Source organism: Pinus tabuliformis, chromosome 4_1, assembly GCF_031772625.1.
Source record: "Pinus tabuliformis cultivar Carrire ecotype Pingquan chromosome 4_1, CPIR1, whole genome shotgun sequence".
NCBI lineage: Eukaryota > Viridiplantae > Streptophyta > Pinopsida > Pinales > Pinaceae > Pinus > Pinus tabuliformis.
Window position 1 is genome coordinate 587,264,576 of NC_142303.1, and position 22,852 is coordinate 587,287,427.

Here is a 22,852-nt window from a genome sequence, read left to right on the forward strand (position 1 = left end):
CTCTCCCTAGGTGGAGATGGAGGTTGATTATCCAGAAGCATTATCCAGGATCTAAGGTTGATTTCCTGAATTTCCATAGCATAAGCAAGGTAGGATGTCTCTCCACTGTAGACCTGCTATGCATGTCTATTGTTCGAGTTCAGGTTTGGATGGGCAAGCATTTGAGGTTGCTTGGGTGGAGCAGGGTGTAAAAGCTGTGGTGGAGTAGGAGGTGAATGTAATAAAGTTGGAGCATTGTTGTATGGGGGCCTCCACCCCTGGGGTGGTGCATTCCACTAAGGTTGTGGAGGTGTATATGGCTAAAATGGTTGGTTGCTTAGCTGGAATGGTATTGAGGTGCAAAATACTAGGGAGAAAGTGTAGACCAGGATGGATGAACAGAGGAGCCTCAAGAGGGAATGGATGTGTTCTGTTAGGGTTGTAATATGAATAGGATGACCCTTACATGCCTTGCTAGTATGGTCGAGGCCCATGAGATCTCCTTTGATTTATGTAGCAAAGTTGTTCAGTCACCCCTTCAGTTCCCTGATACACAGCTTTTAGTCCAGGTGGAGAAGGACACTTGTTTGTTGAGTGGTTTTCTTCACAAGCCGAGCAGATTTCTATAAGGTTTAATGGACATTCATTGCAGGCACAGATGAGTTGCTTGGCCGAATGACTCACATATGGGTGATGGGGTTGTACAAGTGGATGGAACTACATGGGAGGGGTGGGACAGTGTCCCTGATCTCACCCACTAGCACTCCCGCCGTGACTTGGGCTGGAAGGGTTGGAAAACCTTCGCCTTGAAGATCATGATGCCATGAGGGCAAGTCCCCAAGTTGGGGCACTCATGAGGATTTTACCGGGGGGCGCGCATCAAGGTGGATTCCTTAATCCCCGACACCATTAGTCTCACTATAGCAGGCAACATAAGAGATGATAGCGGTCTACGATGTTGCACCTATACTTTCCCCTCGTAGTCACTGGATGCTTGAAGGGCAAGTGGGGTGGCACCCTTGGAACTTCAAGGGAATTTCTTGAAGGGCACGACCAACTTGGCACCCTTGGCATCACAAATAAACTAGTAGGTGTGGCACCCTTGGAACTTCTAGGGAAGTTCTTGAAGGGCAAAACCAAACTGGCACCCTTGGCATCACAAATAAACTAGTAGGTGTGGCACCCTTGGAACTTCTAGGGAAGTTCTTGAAGGGCACAACCAAACTGGCACCCTTGGCATCACAAATAAACTAGTAGGTGTGGCACCCTTGGAACTTCTAGGGAAGTTCTTGAAGGGCACAACCAAACTGGCACCCTTGGCATCACAAATAAATTATTAGGTGTGGCACCCTTGGAACTTCTAGGGAAGTTCTTGAAGGGCACAACCAATCTTGGCATCCTTGGAATCATTAAAAATAAATAATAATAAATAAATATAAGCAAAGACTGAAAACTAGGTAAATTTACATCAAGGGTAAATGATGATTAGAAACAAATGTAATTAAATCAAAAATAAAACTTGGAATAAGGAGGATCATAGGAAGAATTAAAATAGAGTACCTTAAAAACTCTATCCTTCCCATGTTGGAAAATACTAGGAAGGTTATGTGGTTTAATTAGGAAAAAGGGGAAAGACAAACATAATGGTAAGGATAAAGATTAATCCTAAACTAATTTAAATCTAATTAACAAAAGAGGAAGGTGAATTAAAATGAGAATAATAAATTAAATTTAGAGAAATGTAGAGAAGCTCCATGTGTCAACAACCAACATAAGAATATCCATCTAGGAGATAACCTGAGTTAAATTAGGGAGTAGATTGGGGATAAAATCTTGACTCATTAATTGACTTCAAGTAATGAACACAAATTAAGGAATAAAAGGGGGGGAAATAAAGAGACAACTAGGAGAAGAATTAAGAATCTTGTTGAGGTGAGGAAAATATTAGTTTTCAATAAAAATTTAAGTAAATAATTTTGGGAGACCCTTGATGTGAGAATGACACATGGGTGGGTGAATAATCAAGCTATTGAATTATAAAAAAATAATTAATTATGCATGACATGACAAGTGTCACCTTGAGGACTCCTATAAAAGAAGGGGCAAGCCATGGGAGAAGGGACTTTTGGGGAACCCTATTGTTGGATGGATGAGATGATGTCAGAGCAGTGATTACGAAGCTATAGTGAGTTTGGTGAGGTAGAGGATTTTAGAGAGGGGACTCTGGAACCAAGGTGTGCTCTCCTCTACCAGCTAGTGCTTTCCTCCATTATACAACCCCATTGCAGCTCGGGGGTCCGCGGGGAAGAAGAGTACCCAAGGAGTAGGCTGGGAGGTTAACCGGTGGGTCTTCGCATTTGGATCAAGTGTGTCATCATTCACTCGCGGAGGTGACCAGCTACAAGGGAATACCAGCAACAGCAGAGCAAGTGGAGTCTCGCCTTCTGGTGAACGGTACATATGTATTTCATTACTATTGATCTTAGTTAAAAGTATGAAAACGTTATGATATGTTTCCTGAAATGAGTGGCAGGAATGTGTGTGTTAAATAAATTTGAATTTCAATGCGTTTCTTTTCTGGTTGTATTTGCTGAAGAAAAAAAAAAATGTATACAGTCTGGGTATGGTCCTCACACTTGGTATCAGAGCTATGTTGAACCCTTGAGGCCTATGGGCCCATGCATGTATGGCTAGTTTTGTTAAATAATATGATAAAAATCTCTAACTAATGTGACGAACTCCGACCTCCTCCTTCGTTTATCCCTTGCAATTTCGTCTGGCGGGGAATTTTAAATAATCTCTGCTCACAAATTCGTCAATTTTAGCTGTTGCCTTGTATCGCACGTGCTCTTCAAGAATTTATTTTGCAATCGATCGCCTGTGCCTGGAGACGATTCTGGTTTCTTCGTCAACTGAGGCTAGCGAATCGTGGTTGAGGGATGCGATCGAAAACGACTTCATTGGCATTTGACGTGCATGCAGAGCTTACACTTCTTTCAAAGCCAAAGTCTATATTGTAGTAATTTCTTCTACCATGTGCATTGAGTAACTTCTTCATATCCAAGTTTGTTCTGTCATCCAATGATTTTGATCCACTGCTTTTCCGTGGACATATAATCCCCAATGTAAATGCGGACCTGTAGCTAAACCCGTATCACCCACTGTCCCCAGTGGATCTCCAGCTTGAACTACCATTCCATCTTCCACCAAAATAGTATCAAGGTGCATTAAAATGCTTGTTACACCATGTCCATGATCAAGGCCAACACAGTTACCATGTAGCACAAAACCTTCTTCCTCCCTGCCCACTAGAGATACACGAGCAGCTGCAGGTGACCCCACATATGCTCCATGACAAGCTCCATAGTCAATACCGCGATGATAATACCCAGATGCAAAAACTCCATTGTAATATCTTTTGAGACCATACTCCGTTGTCACTTCACCATCTGTTGGCAATCTAAATGGACCACACCAATATTGTTGAGCTGACTTCTTGGATACCAATTTTTTGACTGCACGTAACTCACTGTGTGTTGAGTAAATGATCGGTGCCCACTTATGTCAAGAGGAGTGAATGGAATTAAGGTTCTCCGTATATTTGAGAACCCTGAAGTTGGATAAGCAGGGAAGGTTTCCTCTCCACAAGTAATCTCAACTAATCGTCCCTTACAAAAGGTTTCCCTGAAAGCCAAGTTCAATCTGTCGATGAAATTTCTGGGAGGCGGAACTGAGACCATGACAGCGAGAGTCTCCCCCTTGGTGGGTTTCCAATTAGATATATAGAAATCAACTGGCCAGCGTTCGTATCCCAGTATCTGCATACAGGACTTGGATACGCTTTTCCATCCTTCTGTGAGGTCCTTGGCTCTCTCAATAGCTTGCTGTGCATTGGAGGTGAGTAGAGGTTCTATCAGCTTTTACAAATGCTGTAAGTACGTGTTTGTATGCTGATGTTTTTCTTGCTTGGTTAAAGAGAGCTGGATTGAGGCTTATGCTAACATCTGTAAACAAAATCATTTAAGATTGCTGCACAGAGCCTGTGCTTCCAATTAGTAGAAATTCATTCTCAAGATTTTCCTTTCATGGATGTCAATTGTATGTGAACAATATATTTCAATTTCTATAAAAATTTTAAACTTTGGATTAATGTCTGAGTGGTTAATTGGAAATTTAATATCCAGGAAGTGCATCTGACAATTACTGGATAAAATGTTCAATTTTAGTTGTTTGCCTATGATACCTGTTTGTTTTGTGGGTTTTTCAACGCTAGTTGCTTGTCAGTATGACCTGTTGTTATGTCACATGGGTTCTCAAGCAAAATTCTTAAGTTTCTGTGGGTGATTAAAAAGTTGAAATGTTATTAATCTCCTCACGTGAAGAAAAGTGGTCAATGTGACTGTTAGATGGATCAACAATATGGTACATCCAGTGAGGTAAATAAATTCTGAGCCAACATTGATCATCAAACAAGGTAGGAAAGTATATGATTCAATTAAAGTAATATTGTGTCAAAGTGGGTGCATCTTTCTCTAGTGTACTCCACAAAAACTGACTATGTAGGTACTAGGGCCTAGAACTTGACATGTTCTCCTTTTGGGAGGAGATCCTATGTGGATGCTACTACAAAGAATGCATGTCATGGTGCAGGATAGCTCTAGAATAATGACCCGGGACACTCATGTGTGGTGAAGAAATCCCATCGTTTTGGTCAACTGTAGTTGTGAAGTCAGCCTTCTACAGAACATGACTTTGTGGGCAGACAATCAAAACATTATATTATCACTGTTGGATACATGAGCTGAAATTTTACTGACTGTAGATTATCAATAGGTGATGCCATCAATTTTGCCAATGTCCCACTCATTGTGCCACTTATTTGAGTGATATACATTTATAAAATGAATACCCATGCTTCTGTGTTTGGATATTTCTAATGACAACCGAATGATAGTCTGTGTCATGAGCTCTCAGAGCTAGAATGAAAGAATATAAATTGCAGCTATTGTCAAGCTTTTGCATGCTGAGTAAACGTTTTTAGGACAATAATATTTCAAAGGAAATGCAATTGACATGCAAGTAATTTTATTCCTTATTCTCAAATCCCTCCATTTCTATTGAGTATGACCGCGCCGCTCACCCTAACTACCTTGTTCGTTCCTTGAGCTGGGTGAGATGCGGGGGCAGTGGCCTCGTTTTCAGTCACGATATTGTTTTATGTATACAACACGAGGATGCCATGTCGAGGTCCGCGACTGGACCCAGTTTGCAACATAGATTCTCTAATGTGCCAAAGATCAGAGATGCCCATCTGTTGACTTCTGGTGATGGGTTCTTGTGTTTGATGCAAGTTCTGATCTGTGGTGGGTGGTGAACCCTCTTTTTCCGGGGAAACGTTGTTCATTGAATATGCGCTATTCTAAATCCCACACCTGGTTGCGAGGAATAGCCTTCGATTGGAAACATAGCGTTTGCAAGCTCGTACTGTTTTCTTCATCGTCATCTACATATGTTTACAACTTTAAAGAGAATATGTGGAAAATAATGGAAATAGGTCCAAACTGGAAGAGATTCTGTCATAAGAAGTACAGAAACTACCCTATAATTGTGAATGAACGTTTTGTGTGTTGGCAGGTGAGCACTAATGTGGATCCAGCAATGTAAAATACATATACTTGAAAAGCATGTTCCGTGCATCTCTGTAAGACCTGCTTGAGATGAATTTCCACTATCCATCACTTCACCGCATGCCTGACCCACATCCTGGAAAAAGGTTTCCAAAGTATTTAAAGATGATTCCATTCTATTAAATGGGTCCGTGTTTAAAACCTTCAACGGAACTGCACTACATTCATCACCTGAAGCAGGTTGATACTTCACAATCTGACTGTCTGTCAACTCAGTTTCCCGGTCCCCAGCCTCTGAACAGTTCTCTTGTTTGGGTAATCTTCTCTTCTTATTAGCTGCTTCAAGAAGCTTACTGTTTTCACTCTGTTGCACAAGCTGTGCCACAAATCCAGGCTTTTGTACAGCTTTGGCCAGAAATGCCATCATTTGTTGTTGGCAGTGTTCCATGGTTTGCAAACGCTCCTCCAAGGTCTGCATATGCATCTCGGTACCTTGATGTTGCTGCCTAATTCTAACGAGCTCCATCATGAGCAGACTCTTATCCCTCTTGAGCCTCTGAATTTCCTCCTCCAGTTCATACTTTATAGCATCATTACATACGCCTTGTTGGGGATTCTGAGAATGACTGTGCATAGGCTTGCGTCTGTGAATATCTTCAACAAATTCCTTTGTCCCGAAGAAAATCTTCATTTGCGAATTCCCATTGATCTGGATCAACTTTCCTGAAGCCATATGTATTGAGCTGCCTGACAAAGCTGGAGAAATTGTTGTGCTTAAAGTACTTGGGTAACAAGTCTCGTGCGAATTCTGGGGGATTCCACACAATGAAACTGTTATTCCCGAGCTCCATGAAACTATCGAGTCCGTGGAGCTGTCGTCCACCATGTCATACGTCTTGGTGAGCAGTAAAAGTAGGATTCATTTTTAGCTTTCAAATTGTATATCATGATTCTTAACTAAGTCCTGCAAATTTTGTACTTCCTTGAGGGGACTGTAAATATTGAAGTAAGGTCCTAGTGTTTCTATTTGTGGTGAGTTTTACCGGCAAAACTGGTGTCAGCACCCTTATCTTCTTACTTTCAGCAGCTTCCACACTGTAAAGCTAACAATTTACTTGTAGTTAAACTTGTCATTATCAGAGATACTACAAGGGTTTTTGATGTTTTTAATGTGTGGCTACATGTTGGTTGATAAAATGAAAATGGATGGGGAAATCATGAATTATTAGGAAATGGGTTTTGATTTCTTTTTCTCTGTTTCCAGGGGTGTATTTTGCAAAATTTGGAAATCAAGCTTTATAAGAAGGCTCTCAAGAACTTTAGGAGGTTACTCTAGAAAGGTGCTTGCCACATTTGGTCTACATTCCTTTAGGTTCTTAGATTTGGTAATTCACATTTCGTCATCTTGACACCGTAAGGTGCTAATGTTCTCTGGCTATATTAGAGGTGATGGGGGGATTGATGGGCTATAGAAGCACCACTCTAGAGGCGCATTGAATCTGTTGCCATTGAGAGAACGGTGATAATTGTGGCACAAGTGCAGCCTTCCAGTGTAACCAACATAGGTTCTTTCCTTTTGGTTGCCACAGCAAAGGAGCTCCAAAGAATTTCTGGTGGGGACTATGATGTTCACTACTATAACATTCACTCTCACTCACACACACTACCTGGAAAGAGATGGGGAATATTCAAGAAATTGATTTAGTTCAAAGAACATTAACCATTTACATGTAACGTGCCTCTTACAAAACTAGTAATTATTTATTGGCATGGCAGATCATTCAACATGGTAAAATAAATTAACTAATGAAAATTACAACACTTAGTTTGGCAAAACAAGTCCTATTTTTGCAAGAGCGGCACTTTTATCAGCATTTCTTGGCTACAGATTGATTGGTTCTCACATCTACCACTAAATTTCACCCATGGCAATTTTCATCTACTGCTGCATTCCTTGTCTACTGAGACATTCAGTCTGACATGAATGCAACTCTACTATCTTTCTTGTTAGCGACAGGCCCTCAAGTGACCAGTATACTTTATCTCAGCATTCATTATTTATTGTTGGGAAATTAGTTGTTATTGATTCAAGGTATCATGTGATTTTATTTACTTCTGATTTGGCTCTTAGATGAATTCTTTACAAGAAACCTCGATCTCAAGTATTTTTGGTAGGAAATTGTATATTCAGTTATGACAGTACATGAGGGACAATGGAGTGACTATATACAGTGCATTACTTTTCAGAAGATATGCATGAGCAAATTATTTTCTGACTTCACATGGATGAGTTGAAAACATCCGCAAGCAAACAAGATGCAGGTCATAAAATTTGATGTGGCTCGAGATTTCCCATCCGAAGTTGCCAACTTTGCATAGAGGACATTCATACTCTGATAGGTCATTGTATATGCAGATGGTCTTCTTCTGAGATCTACAGTTGGAAGTATTTCCACAAAATAGAAAAGCACCTTCTGTTTCTCACTCGCTCTTTCCTACAAATTCCAGTTAATTACTAATTCTCAAATGTCCATATGTTATACACATTCTCTCTGCAGCCAAAGCTGTAAATTCCTACGGCTCCTCTTGGACTTTCTGGGTTCCAAATGTGGAATATATACACCATGAACAAAAGGAAATACTGCAGATTTGGTTGTTCAAGGAATCTTCGTTTAACAATAGAAGCTCCTGATGACACAACCCTGCATTTATGCCAGGTAAACTTACTGATCTGACTGAATTCTCTGACCACCCATTCTATCTGAAGTTCTGTTACGTAGGTTACATTCCTAATATATTCAATTTCTGATTAGACATATCTTATATATATTGGGTAAGGAATGCAGCTTTATTCTAGTTTACTCTCTTCTTCTGGCATGTTGTTTCAAAATTTAAACTTCTATTGAGATGCACATTGGTCTAGATATCTCTTTTATCTTTGAGGATTCAATTATGGATGAATTCTGATTTTTTGAAATGATTGGTGCAAGCCTTGTATTACATTTTTTTTGTTTCCATTTGCATAGTTCATTGTAATTGATCATAAAGAATACACCTATGGTTGTAGTAGCAAGACTTGGCTCGGTGAATGACTTGGGGAACCTGGAGAGGAAAGTACAACTTGGACTGGACAAAACCTCAGAAAAAAATCTTGCCCCAATTTAGATGACCCTTTTTAGTTTTTTTTTACTTGATAGTGGTGCTTACTGAGTTTTCGGCTCACGCTTGCTTAATTGGGCATTGAAAACTTGTGAGTACTTACTGTTGACTCCCTGTAGCCAAGTTTGACTTCCTTACTTAGAGTATTCTTCTTTATGCCCAATTCAATGCTCAATATATTATTGACTGCATGTTTAGGTTCTTCCATTGCTAGGTCACGTGGCGCATCATCTCTAACTAGTTGAGACACTAACATCATTACTTACTAGGATATTATCTATAAGTAAGTAATGTGGTGATGTTTCAAAGAGTTTCTTGGTTGGATGAACTCCTAGGAACTATTCATAGAGCACTACATCTTGACGCACAATCACTTGCTTTGTAATGTATCTAATTATATATTTATTTACAATTGTTAATAAGTATATTTTAAAATTTTAGCACTTTTGACATCAAAGTCCTTCATCTTTTACTAGCTTGTGAGCTTAAGTTCACCATTTGAATTTCTTATTCTTACTTGTCCACCTCTTTCAACATTTTCCGCCTATGGCCTAAATACAATGCTACAATTATCATTTTAGGGAATATACTGACAAGGGTCTAAAATGACACTTATTGAGATATTGGGGAAAAATATTGCAGAATTATCAGAAGGGATAACTTAGAATTTAAAACTTTTTGAAAAATATCAAGCGTATGGATAATTTATACGATCTTTTCTTCTATGACAATATTATTGCAACATCTATGATAGTGAACTCTACCATATGCAATGATGATCATACAAATCACTTTCTGTATTGTCCCCGATATTGTCACTTATAGGGTCTTGTAGACGTAGTTTGAAATGAACAACTAATTAGAGGCTACAGGAGTACTGTGTGTGAATGACTTCACTTGGTTGAATGCATCATATATTAATTTGTACCATGAGATGAATATTGATTGTGATTGTCCTGCTTCTTGTTTTGTTGTTTCTTAATACATAAATAATTATGGGTTGCAATGATCACTGATATAGTCCTTTAGTTATAACGGAATTCGTGGTATAGATACCTTGGGAAAATTATAACCTGCCCACCAGAAGGTTGGCAAGAGTTTCAGGAAGGGTTCCTAAGATTATGTGTTGTCGTTTCTCCTTTACGTTCTAAGGACTTCGGGACGAAGTCCATTGTTAAGAGGGGGCGTATGTAGTGCCCACTCTAGTTTCCTGACTCTATTATGACATTATCTTACATACTTTAGTCTATGAGGAACTCAGGCTGAGGATCCAGAAACGTGACTCTAGTATCAGTGAATGTGATGGTTATGTATGTTCTCTATTAATATTATGATTACGATATAATTAATGGTTATGTGTACTCTCTATTGATATCATGATGGTGATAGTAGTAAAGGATAGACATGTTTCTATTGATGTTATAATGATGATAACTTTGATCTATATGTATGGTTCCATTAAGGTTATGATGATGCTAGCCATGATGGAGGTATCCCCTATGTTAGCTACTTACATTAGTTCTGGTTCACAATGAACAATGATGTGAATGACTAGGTGATGGTAAAAATGCTATTATGACAATGACTAACACTGAAAAACCTGGTTACTGATTATTATTGAGTATGGCAGGAAACCACCAGAGGCACTCGCACATGACGAGTTGACGACACCTGGTTTGATGAAAATTTATATTATTTTATCTTGGAAGTTCTAATCGATTTTGAAACCTGCTATATATGTTTAGCTATATTCTGATGATATGATAATGGTTGCAGACACAGATGAGTTGCTTGGCTGAATGACTCACATATGGGTGATGGGGTTGTACAAGTGGATGGAACTACATGGGAGGGGTGGGACAGTGTCCCTGATCTCACCCACTAGCACTCCCGCCGTGACTTGGGCTGGAAGGGTTGAAACACCTTTGCCTTGAAGATCATGATGCCATGAGGACAAGTCCCCAAGTTGGGGCGCTCATGAGGATTTTACCGGGGGGCGCGCATCAAGGCGGATTCCTTGATCCCTGACACCATTAGTCTCACTATAGCAGGCAACATAAGAGATGATAGCGGTCTACGATGTTGCACCTATACTTTCCCCTCGTAGTCACTGGATGCTTGAAGGGCAAGTGGGGTAGAGGATTTTAGAGAGGGGACTCTGGAGCCAAGGTGTGCTCTCCTCTACCAGCTAGTGCTTTCCTCCATTGTACAACCCCATTGCAGCTCGGGGGTCCGCGGGGAAGAAGAGTACCCAAGGAGTAGGCTAGGAGGTTAACTGGTGGGTCTTCGCATTTGGATCAAGTGCGTCATCATTCACTCGCGGAGGTGACCAGCTACAAGGGAATACCAGCAACAGCAGAGCAAGTGGAGTCTCGCCTTCTGGTGAACGGTACATATGTATTTCATTACTATTGATCTTAGTTAAAAGTATGAAAACGTTATGATATGTTTCCTAAAATGAGTGGCAGGAATGTGTGTGTTAAATAAATTTGAATTTCAATGCATTTCTTTTCTGGTTGTATTTGCTGAAGAAAAAAAAAAATGTATACAGTCTGGGGGTATGGTCCTCACACTTTGTACTAGTTCAAAGGTTGACAAGTCTCTGGAAAAACTATCAAAGTTACCAGATAAAAAGTCCATTTGCAGCAAGTATGGACTTACAGTAGATGATCCTTTGGTCAAGAAAAGAAAGTCTAGAAAGAGAGCCAAAAGAGAATTTAAAGAGACTTTCTACAGAAATAAAAGAAATTATCCAAAGGATAAGAGAAGATATCTTGCAAAAGATAAAAATCAGAGATATAAGAAGAAGGGTTATTACAGATATGTTCCAAAGACTCATTATTACAACCCCTCTGATATTCATTTACATTCAACCAAACAAGAAAAATGGAATAAAGTCACTTGTTGGTTGTGTGGCCAGAATGGGCATACAGCTTCCAGATGCCCTCAAGGAGAAGAATCAAAGCTCAATAAAGGAAAGAAAACAGTTGTTTATGCTCAGAAGTCCAAGCAAGTCAAGCAAGAACATTCAGGACCTATTTTTTGTCTTAGATGCAAATCCAAGACACATGTTACAGAAAGATGCCCAAATCTTTCCATCAGAGATACAACCCAACAGCATCAACTAGAAGAATCTTCTCTTGATTCCTTTTCTACAACAGAAGATGAATTGCAGGCCAACTTGGGCAAGTATTCAGAATCAAACTTATCTGAATGTTCATGCTCAAATTCAGATGAGTGCGCTTGCCATGTCTTCTATGAAGATGATTTTGAATATTACACCAGCTCCAATGAAGAGGAAAGGCCTAAGCCGCCAAAGGAGAAGGTTCTCATGGCATCTATTGAAGAAGAAGCAAAGTTGAATTTTTTATCTCAGATCAGGGCAATGGAAGAAGAAGACATGAAGAATCGCCTAATCGAAACATTCACTGACCAGCTTAAAACCAAAGCTTCTAAAGAATCAGGTAAGAAGCCTTTGTTCATTGATGCATATTATGAAAGAAATGCTAAATCATTTCAAATGCATCATCAAAAGCCCGGAAAAGTAAGATGACTTACTCTTGGAGAAGTAAGTTGTGAAATCCATCATCTTAAAGCAGAAATCTCTGCAATAAAAACTCAGATTGCAGAAATACAAAGAGGAAAACAATCTGCAGAAGAAAAAGACGATTCTTGGAATCCTACTGCATATCATCACGAATTGCAAGTTGCAGAAGGGATGCAAGATCCACACTTTGGATTTAAAGACATGAGATTGTTCACAATTACTTATCAACAACACCATGTTAAGGTAAGAAGCTGCATCCAAGGGAAAATTTTTCAAATGGTTGCATTATTAGATTTTGGTGCGTATATTAACATTCTTAACATAAAAAATATTCCAGCCGAGTACTTGGTTTCAGCTGAAAGGCAGGTAGTAGGCCTCGGAAATAAGAATCTCCAATATGAAGTTCCTAGAGCTTCATTATGTCTTGATACTCATTGTGTTTATATGAAGTTTGTTGTGGCCAGCATCCCTGTGGATTGTATATTAGGAAATGTCTTTCTAGCTGCAGTAGAACCCCATGGCTCAACGAGGCTAAAAGGAGGAAAAGTTGGCTATTTCATTTCTGTTCCTACATCAAAGGGCAAAAGAAAGAAAATTGAACTCCCTTATGTTTCCAGCCCAAGAATTTCAACAATGGTCCAAGCCATGCAAAAATTGGATAAAGCGGAATCTTTATTGTCAGATCTCAAAGATCTAAAAGGCACACTAAGGATTGAGGAACAACTGAAATTGCCCCATATTAAAAGAAGGATCCAGGATCTAAAAGGAAAATTGGAAGAAACATGATGTTCAGAAGAACCAAATTCCTTCCGGCATAGGAAGCAACATACTGTCAAATTGCCTTACAAAGAAAGATATAATGGAAAACCCTGTAAGAGCAGAGCCATCCCAATGAGCAAAGAATATAGAGATCTTTGCCAAAAATAAATCCAGCAATTGCTTGACAGAAGACTGATCAGAGAATCCAATAGCCCCTGGAATTGCTATGGATTCTATGTGAATAAAAGAGCTGAACAAATTAGAGGAATTCCTAGACTTGTTATAAATTACAAACCTCTAAATTCAGTTCTGGCTGATGACACTTACCCGATTCCGCACAAAGGAGATTTAATCAGAAGGATTGCAGGTGCCAAGATATTTTCTAAATTTGATCTAAAGGCAGGATTTTGGCAGGTTGCCATTGATGAAACAAATAAATTCAAAACTGCTTTTAGTATTCCAGCAGGGCATTATGAATGGAACATCATGCCATTCGGCCTCAAGAATGCTCCCTCAAAGTTCCAGAAGGTAATGGATGATATCTTCAAGCCATATTTTGATTGGCTAATTGTTTATATTGATGATGTTCTAATTTTTTCCAAGAATATTGATGACTATTTCAAACATGTAAATATTTTCTTGAAATTGGTTCAAAAGAATGGACTGGTACTGAGCAAGAAGAAGATAGAAGTGTTCCAGACTTCTATAAAATTCTTGGGACACACAATTTGCAATGGGCAAATTTCTCTACAACAGCATGCCATCGAATTTGCAGATAAGTTCCCAGATGAGCTTAAAGACAAAACGCAGCTGCAAAGATTTTTGGGGTGCTTAAATTATGTCAGTAATTTCTACCAGGATTGTGCCAGTGACAGGAAGATACTCAATAAACGGCTTGGTAAGAATCCCCCTGAATGGTCAAATCTCCACACCAAAGGAGTCCCAGAAATTAAAGCCAAGGTAAAGTCTTTACCTATATTATACATAGCCGATGACCAAGCTTTCAAGATAGTTGAATTTGATGCAAGCAATGGTGGATGGGGAGGAATCTTGAAACAAAAAATTGGAAAAGAGGAACAGTCCAATTTGCTTCAGGAATTTGGAATTCAGCAGAACAAAACTACTCTGTCATTGAAAGGGAGGTAAAAGCAGCATGGAATTGTATCAACAAATTTGAAGATTATTTGATAAACAAGCATTTTCTTGTTAGGACGGATGCTTCAGCTATGCAGAAAGTTTTATCTAAAGATATTAAGAATGCTGGAGAATCAAAGTTTGCTAGATGGCAGGCACTCTTCGCAAATTTTGATTCCTCGATAGAACACATCAAAGGAAAACACAACAGTCTTCCTGACTTTCTTAGCCGAGAATATATTGAACAAAAAGAAGCTCATGTTATGATTATTATCACTGAATGGGATAATAACCAGAAACAAGAAGTTTTGAAGACTGTGCCAGATGAATTAGAGTGGGAGACTTATAAGAGAAACTGGAAACCAACATGGCAGCTCCGTAATACCAAAGTACTAGATGCTAATCTACAGCCTCATACATATCTCCAGTGTTATGTGCCAGAAAGAAAGGTCTACCCAAAGGGAAGAAAATGGATACACGACATGGTCTATGATAAAGCAAGAAGAAATGTTGAAGCAGCAAGAGTAGCATTAAAACAAAATTTTCATGATATTGCTACATTCTAGTATCATGGAGGGAAAAATACAGGAATATATGAAAGACATGTCTGTATTTATAGAACCCGAGACTTATGGAAGGAGCCTGGTCATGGCAAAGCTCACCCTGTAGCTCAATGGCCCAGAAATGATCCACATATCATGTTCCCTGATACTGTTTATGATTTTGCAGATTACAAGAAGCTCTGGTGGCAATTTTTAAACATTGATGATCAAACAGAGACTCATTATACCATAATCAAGTTTAGTACAGTTGGCCACTACCAAGGTTATCAACAATGTGAATGGTTCAAGGACTGGTGGAAAGACTATGGAATGAACATGACAACCATGGATCCTGTAGAACATGAAAAATATTGTAAAAATATGGGTAAAACCTGTATTATGCAATGCAACAGAGAATTTAATCACCCAGTCTATCATACTGTAAAAGAAATGGTCAGTACTGAACGGACAACTTATCAAACCGCCCAGTGTAATAATTCCCTTGAAGAATACATGAGAGAGCACATGGAATGGCTCGTCCTTACTAAAGTACAACATCAAATCGTGCTGGGGAAGCCCATCATTGTTTGGCGGATCTACACCAATGCATGGGACACTATGCAATATAAGCGGGACCGATTTCCAGATCTCAAGATATTTTAATGTGAACCAGTCACAAGGGCCGAATTGTGACCAGATTTCCCGTGGGCTTCACTGTTCAAAAGCCTCTACAGTGTAATATTCTCCATCAAGTCTTTTCTCGTTGGCTTTAGTACAAAAGCATCCATTGTGTAAAGAATCATGATATCTGTCATATTTACTTTAAGTACAAGAATCTACTTTACAGACAATATCTTAGCGTTACCCGAAAGCAATCATTCGGTCCATCTGTTAGACCCGAATGATTGCTTTCGGGTAAAACTAAGATATTGTCTGTAAAGTAGATTCTTGTACTTAAAGTACATATGACAGATATATCGATTGTACATTCTGGTTACGGGAAAACCTAGGGACAAAGTCAATGCTCTGATTATGGGAAAACCTAGGGACAAAGTCAATGCTCTGGTTATGGAAGATCCTAGGTACAAAGCCAACAATCAACCAATGCTCTGGTTATGGAAGATCCTAGCTACAAAGCCAACAATCAACGATTGACTTTGTTGCTGAACCTTACGATAACCCGAATCGGGTTAAGGTTAAGATCGAGTTTATGAAGAACCTAGAGCTCTTAGACCTTGCGTGAATATCAAATTTCTGAACGAAAACCTGATTGATTTAGTGTAACACTACATTCCAGCTTCACAGTTCCATTAATAATGAAATAATGGACCCACACGGCAATCGGTAGAGTTTTTATAAATTCGTTTATTCGCAGAATATGTACAGCTCATTCTCCAATCGGGTGCCAAACTCTAACTGCTTTATAGACCAGCTGTTCTAATAACGAGACTGCTCACCATTAGCACTGTTGGGTTTTCGCTAAGAAATAGAAGAGATATTAATCTTCTGTGCTGCAATGACATCGAAGGATTTGATTATAGTGGCACTCAGAATTGTGAATTCTCTCCTGTTTTGGCGTTTCTATGACCTACATTGGCGCAAAACAGGCTGTCGCTAGGATTCTACAACGCCAAGTGCTCGCAAGCAGAATCGATCGTGCGTGGACTCATTTATTCGAGACTATTTCAGAATCCGAGTCTGGTCTGTGTCATCCCGGGTGAAGAGGGTGAGGAGAAAATCGGATTGTGGAAAGAAATGTCCAAACTTCAAAAATTCATGGGCGAAACTCTGTTTGGACCATTTTAGAATTTAAAACAAATCGATTGTCATTCACAAAATAATTCCTACCATCAGATTCTGTCTGAGAAATTTTCGAATCCAAAATAAAATCGTTTGTCATTTCAAGATCATACAGACCATTTCAAAAAACTGTGAATCGGAATAAACGCACATGAAATGAATAACAAGTTGGTGTGAGGTATAGCAATGGTTCTTTTCTAGATCCAAAGGATGATGACAAACTGAGGGGCTGCAATATGCATTGAAGAAAAGGGAAAACGACAAATAGGAAGAGGATTAGCCTGCATTTCAAGAGATATGTTAAAATCATCCTGGGGAGATCATAAGCAAACAAAATGAGATGGAATAATGAACAATGTTCTTGCAGTAGTGTCAGAGTACCGGGAAAGATTTGAAAGGTTTAAAATGCCCTTAATTTGAAAGTTCTAGAAATTCCATAAGACAGATTTGAAAGGTTTCAAAGCCCTTAATTTGTTACATCTCATTCTTTGGAAATGTTGTATATATCAGGTTATAAATCATGATACACCTAAATTTCAGCATCCAAGGGCCAAAGAGCAGTGAGATATGGTTGGGTAACAATGTCCAAAAATAAATATCAATCTGAATAAGGGATCCTAAAGCTATCAAGGCAGTCATGCACACAAATTTTCTGGGCATCGTTCAACTCCTATAATTTACTCTTACAATATGCTCTCAAAAGGGAAAATATTTGGTTTAATGTATAGCGTTCAAGGAGCAACGCTGAACATCTGTTATGCAATTCAATAACCATAGAAATAATCTTCCATTGCTCTCACTGTGGTCTTGTGATATAATCAAAAGCACATCTAAACCCCCTGAAGATAATCCCAACCTTGATCAAGGAGAAAGGATGGTAGTTCTTTCCAAAGTATAATGATGTTTCTACTGTTCCAAAAGGACATCGTTGTGGCAACAACAATGAAGATAACAAAGATGTAGAAGAAGCAACCTTAGAGCAAGATGTCTTGACATGCCATGAAGATAATGCTGGTTCCATTAAATAATCTGAACCTGGCAGATTGGAAATGAATGAGGTCAAACCCTTGGGTTCAGACCACAGTCCTGGCATTAACCAAACATTTCTTATACAGGTGGACGACAAACACATAAATGAGGGACAAGGGCAGCTTTGAATTTCAGAACCTGTAAGGTAACTATGACAGAAAGGAAGTCAGATCCTCTCTTTTCTTGTTACTGTAAAAAGGATTTTGATCAGTGCCCTAGAGTAAAAGAACTAGGGTTATTTTGATTTGACAATAAATGAGTCCAACAGCTACCTTAATTCTCAAAAGGGGGATAATAAATGAGTCCAACAGCAACCTTAATTCTCAAAAGGGTGAACATAACAAAACTGTAAATGCATATGATGGAGACCATGAACACATTCTTGGACACAAGGGGTATTTTGAAGCAAACATAGAGGAAAAATCTATCATAACTATTGAAGATCTTTGTGGTCAAGTACATAATACTTTTCCCTTGATGATTTTTCTGATTTTTTTGTGACTACTGACAGCCTTAGTTTGCATTCAATAGATCTAGACAACAACGAATGTCAAATTGTAAACTAAAAGGCAGAGGAAAGCCAGATTCAGGACAGAATTAGAGCTCTGTGATGTTGGCGTTGGATTAAAAGACAGTGAAGAGACATCAAAGTTTTCTGGGTAGCTTCTTTTGATTCATATAGAATCAGATGACATTCTCTCCAATGCCTATATTACAATCAACGTTTCACCAGAGTTGCTATCCTTGCATACTGAAAGCCCTGTAGATAAAAGGAAAAGAGGAAATGTCACCTCTGGTGGAAAGAGCTTGACAATGGACTGTGTTTTGTTGCCAGAAAGTGTATTTTTGCTTTCAGAAAAGCCATTCTTTCCTCTTGAAGGTCATTTGGGCAATGTCTTGAACCTTTCATGGTCCAAAACTCAGTGTTTCCTTTCATCATTGATATACAAGTCAGCCAGATTGTGAAAAATGTCAAGCAATAAATTATACAAGGAATGGAGACACTTGGCACTTGATCCTTGTGGTGGCAGTTATGTCCATAGTGAATTTATGGTCAGAAAGAATGAGAATCACATACCTGGTGCAAAATTGTCTTTAATAATTTTTGTATGTAACCTTCAGTTTTGGAAGAATTGGTCAGGTGGTACAGGTACTATTAGTCAGTGGGTTGTCATGAGAAATTTGTTTGACATTCAAGAATTTTTTATCCTGGCACGACTCCCCTCAAAAGATATGGTGTCTAGTTACTGTATGAAGGACTCATGAATGTCGGAATAGTGAACAAGGTCGTGGCTTTCCTATTTTAGCAATTGGTGGATATATAAATGTTGGGAAGCCATCAGTAGTGGTAGCCCTTTTTTTCCTTGTGGACATAAGGCACTCTAAGTAAGACAAATGGTACTCATCCAAGGGACATGGAAACAATTTGATTTAAAATAAGGACCAAAATTGAAAATTCTTGTCCCTGCCACAATCAGCAATAGCTAGTCTTTATGGCTACTTGAGATTTGAGTATATACAGCTTATATACAACCCCTAAATTAGTGTTGGAACATGAAAAATTTATCGTAATCCATAGTGCTATAGCATAACAAATACCTAATACAATCTATCATAGGGACTAATGCCTCAGAAGAACGAGGGTTTCATTTTGGGCACTATCAAACATTAAAGATTAAACAAATTTTTGAGGGTGATTGTAAATATGGATCTCATGGTCTACTTTACAAAAATGGCAGAGAGACATTGCTTAGCTGGCTTCATTGTACTAATTTGTTTTCCAATGCTAGTAAAACTAACATTTCAAAAAGCATGTATGCTGTAAAAAAATACCATAATTTCATGGCACCATATTCCTACCAGAGAAATCCATCATAATAAAATTTTCTATACTACCAAAAATAAACTTAATCAACCCTCAATTAACACAATTTCTGACTATTCAGCAATAGAAAGGTTTGTGAAAACAAATATATGAGTCGGATTATAGGTATTTAATTTGATTTAAGTTTTGAGATGACAAAGCTCAGGGTTCAATTCTTCCCTTACTCGGTCCAATGACTTAGGGTACTCCCTAAATCACTACACCGTAAGGGAGAGCTAATGATAAAAGACCATCGATTCTTCCCCTCTGCAAACTCCATGTGAAGAAAAAGCTACCTCACAAATAGTATGGTGAAGCAGTAGTTAGAGTCTAGACATCATCACATTTGAATTTGTTAGATTGATATTTAAGATCTCCAAAAACCTAGATGGTTTAAGAGAGTTGAGTTGTTCCGTGCCTATTTTCAAATGAGTTAAAATAGTTTAATTCCTAGAGAATTCCTAAACATATAGAGTGTCGAAGAAGACAAAGAAATAAAAATAAATGGCCAGGGATAAATTCATTTCAACAGCAGGGAGACGTACCAATTTCGAATCAATGTGTTCATCAATTGCCTCCTGGTCCTAGCAACTGTTCTGGCACCTCTCCCAGGCCCCAACTCACTTGCATATCTCGAAAGCACGTGGAAATGCTATTACAAGCGTCCTCCCACACCTCAGCAGTAGGCGCATATGACCTGTTGAACCGGGTGGGTGGGCTAACATATATGATCAACACAGGGTAGGACTGAGTTCCAAATTCTGGGTGAAATGTGGTGGGCAGGGACATACCTTTGGTTAGTAAGGTACCGTTGAGCCACCATTGGTCGGTCACCCCATCTCGCACTTCCATCCACAAATAGCGCACCTTCTTCTTCAGCTCAGTTTGAAGCTCTGAAAAAGAAAGCAAGAGCAAAAGCATGATTGGGGTGGCTAACCCCTTCTTTACTCCATTTCACCTTATAATTTGCAGTATACTGCTCCCCATCTTTAGACTCCTATTAAATGACAGAACTAGTTGTCTCCGCATCATAATCAACGATGAAAATCTAAATTCACTGTAACATCAATAAATGAAAAAAGAATGAAACATGCATCTCTGTTTCTTCAGATCATAAGTTACCTACTATCATAAATGAAAAATAATGAAACCTATATCTCTGTTTCTGCAGATGTAAGTTGCCTACTGTCATAAATATAACATTATACCTGGGTACCTATATTTTGGAGCTGGCCGGCTCTTTGCTCTGCTCTGTAATATTTTTGACTCCACCCAGAACCTCTTCCCCAATCCCTCTTTCCCTTTTTGTCTTTTCTCATTCTATAGCAGATCCACTTCCTCTGCAGTCGTTTTTCAAAGAGGAAAACCCTCATATCAACTGCATGATCGTCCTCTTTCAAGTGATTTTAAGACAGGGGCAGCCGGTCTTGACGTCTACTTTCTGATAAAATTAAAATAGGAACTCATATCTCAGTTACTGGCCAATCTAATTTTTTATCTATAATTTTTTTAGAGAAAGAAAAGATAAATAAAAGAAGGCGTAGAAAGACACTGAGCATAAATTTACCAGGATGAGGATGAGTGCAATTAACCTCACCCTCATATTGGTGTCTGAGAAGTCATTGTAATTTATAATTAAAAATAAAGAAATAGACAGTAAGAAAGAGATTCCACAGAAATTTATCCGGATCTGAGGAGGAAGATGACAGCACCCAATTTCGCAGCCATTGAAACCTTATGCGTGTTGCTGATTCGAAAATTGATGTGCTGGTTGCCTCCTCTGCCTCTCAATGCCGTTACAGACAACACACACAGAAAACAGATGACATGGAGACTAGACTCATACAGACCAGACTCGACTCGAGTCGACTCGACTCAGACTTAGAACACACAACATGGAGCTCCATACAAACAAACCAACCAGACGACAGCTGAACGCAGTAGCCCTGAGAGGTGGAGAAAGGGAATGTAAAGTGCAAAGGTAATTCAAACTCGCCTTGATTTCAAACAACGGATTCTATGTGAATTCCTGCATTTTATAGAACTACCCAAAAGCACTACCCGTTGATCAATTCCTGCTTTTTGTAACACTACCCAAAAGCACTACCTGTTGATGTTGATCTCTCTGACATCCACCCGTTGATCAATTCCTGCTTTTTGTAGCACTACCCATTGATGTTGATCTCTCTGACATCCTGTTGATCTTTCGAGGGTGCCGGTTCTGTTTTGGATTGACGGATAGGATTGTATCAGGTAAAAAGATTCATCATCCAATGGAGAAAGGATGCAGTGGGTCACAGTGTTCAAATTTGAACACATCACAGCCCTTAAGAAAGGATGCAGTGGGTCACAGTGTTCAAATTTGAACACATCACAGCCCTTCCGAAGCCCTTTAGCACGTTAGAGAAGCGCTTAGAGAAATTTACTAGTTAACAGAAATTTAAATTTTGATAAGTTTTCTAAAAATTTTAAATAATATTATAAAATGTTGTATGAAGGGCTGCCTGTCTGTAGGACATTTCAAAAAAATCCAATTCGATTGACGTAACACTTTAATGTCTGCAGTAGGTTTTGGAAACACTTAAAAAAATCCACACTCGATAAAGTGCAATGGGACGTAATGGAGGTCATTCATCCATTCCGAGGGCATTAGTCATAATGGCAACACTGATAGAGTTAGCAGTGATGATATGTTGTTTATCATTCGTTGATAACAGAGGTTTCTTTTCGCATTCATTGATAGCAGAGGAGAAGTAGCTATGTATTGGTATTTGTGAACCGGGCATATTTTGAAGGTATCGGGGATTTAAAAGAAACAAATGACAAAAGGCAGAATTAACAATAACTGAGGTAGATTATTCTAAGCTTGTGAATCTTGCCTGCATTGATTTTTCCAATCTCAACGTTACGGCGAGTGTAGCACAAGTTCGCAAAATATTTTTAACTCTCAGTTTTAACTTTCAACTTTCATTTCCCTGACCTTTGATTTAGTTCATTGATTTAGGCGGAACTGATTAAAATTATTATGCATGGAATCATTTATTGATCTTTATATAGTCATGTGTAGACTCTGGATCTTTTTTATATCGTCCATCATTTCATCGATGAAGATTTGTTGGACTAAGTCTTTGAGCAAAGTCGACGACTTTTTGCCCTTCCTGAGGAGGAAATGATGAAATAGCGGCGGAATGAGAACCATCAAGGTTACACTTCGTATCAAGCAGAATCTTTTAATCTTTCCATTCAACCCGAAGGTTTGATGTGGATTTGTGTCTCCTTCTATTTACGTATGCTTGTAATTACATCATGCTCTAATCAACTCTGAAAAATCAATCTGCTGAAGTATTTCACTTCATATTTTTTCATATATTCGTTTTTCTAGGGGATTGGAAGGGGAGTTATGAAACTTTTG

The 22,852-nt window shown here is 38.8% G+C and overlaps 1 long non-coding RNA gene and 1 pseudogene across 3 annotated transcripts in view; both read right to left on the minus strand.

Moving 5' to 3' along the window:
• LOC149177328 (uncharacterized) overlaps positions 1-21,746 on the minus strand; it is a 234,589-nt gene extending 212,843 nt beyond the window's left edge. The window contains exons 1-4 of one of the 3 annotated variants that reach the window (XR_016258759.1): positions 21,153-21,532; positions 20,649-20,881; positions 20,232-20,497; positions 19,986-20,137 (exon numbers count right to left, since the gene is read on the minus strand). This is a non-coding gene — a long non-coding RNA (uncharacterized LOC149177328). The other 2 variants (XR_016258760.1, XR_016258758.1) reach the window with 2 other exon arrangements.
• On the minus strand, positions 5,479-6,516 carry LOC149177329 (heat stress transcription factor A-1 pseudogene; annotated as a pseudogene).
• Positions 21,747-22,852: the final 1,106 nt, after the last annotated feature.